Here is a 971-nt window from a genome sequence, read left to right as displayed (position 1 = left end):
ACAGCTATCCAATTATGAGGGACCTGCCGTGGGACTTCATCTAACCCTAATTACCTTGCAAAGACTCAGCTCTGAATACCATCACATTTGGGAGATAGAGCTTCAACATATGAATTTGGAAGGAAAACACACATTCAGGTCGTCACAGCTTCCCAGGTGATTCCAGTATGCTGCTAGAATAAAAAGACTCTTGTAGGGATGTCAAGCCTACTATTGAATTGTTGCTGCTGCTGCTAAGTCGCTTCAGTCGTGTCTGACTCTGTGCGATCCCATAGACTGCAGTCCACCAGGCTCCCCCGTCCCTGGGATTCTCCAGGCAAGAACACTGGAGTGGGTTGCCATTTCCTTCTCCAATGCATGAAAGTGAAAAGTGAAAGTGAAGTTGCTCAGTCGTGTCTGACTCTTCATGTTAGTGTTTTTAACTCTTCTTTGGCCCCTCAAAACATGCAGCACAAAGATTCACCTGAGGAAGGTACTTTACACATAGTTGCTAAATAAATGAATTGTGCCATATAAAAGCAGAGGATTTATAATATTCTTGGCATGGCTTTACTACTTAATGAAAATCACTAGCATAGAATTTGCACTCTTACTCTGGGCTTCTCTACTTTCACTACCTAATTTCCAAAAAGATAATTTTACATTACTACGACCATAAATAGAAACATCAAACAAAATTGTCAGCCTTGTAAAAGGCAAATTTAGTGTTTGGAGAAATCATGACAGTTACACACATGTCGACAGTTATATGATTCACAGATCAGTGAAAAACAAATTTAAAAATCATGCTCTCATTCTTGAGTGGTCCAAGAAATATCACATAAACATCACATAGACCACAATTGTTACATCAAGAGAGATGAAAAGTATCCATACCATTATTTCTCAAATGAGAATTTTTTTGGGTATATATAAAACTAGAGTTGGCTTTTAGTGTATCAGAGGTTTCTTGAATTGTTTCTAAACACCAT

The sequence above is a fragment of the Bubalus kerabau genome, chromosome 8 (genome assembly GCF_029407905.1).
Source record: "Bubalus kerabau isolate K-KA32 ecotype Philippines breed swamp buffalo chromosome 8, PCC_UOA_SB_1v2, whole genome shotgun sequence".
Classification (NCBI taxonomy): Eukaryota; Metazoa; Chordata; class Mammalia; order Artiodactyla; family Bovidae; genus Bubalus; species Bubalus kerabau.
This window is presented reverse-complemented; position numbering follows the sequence as displayed.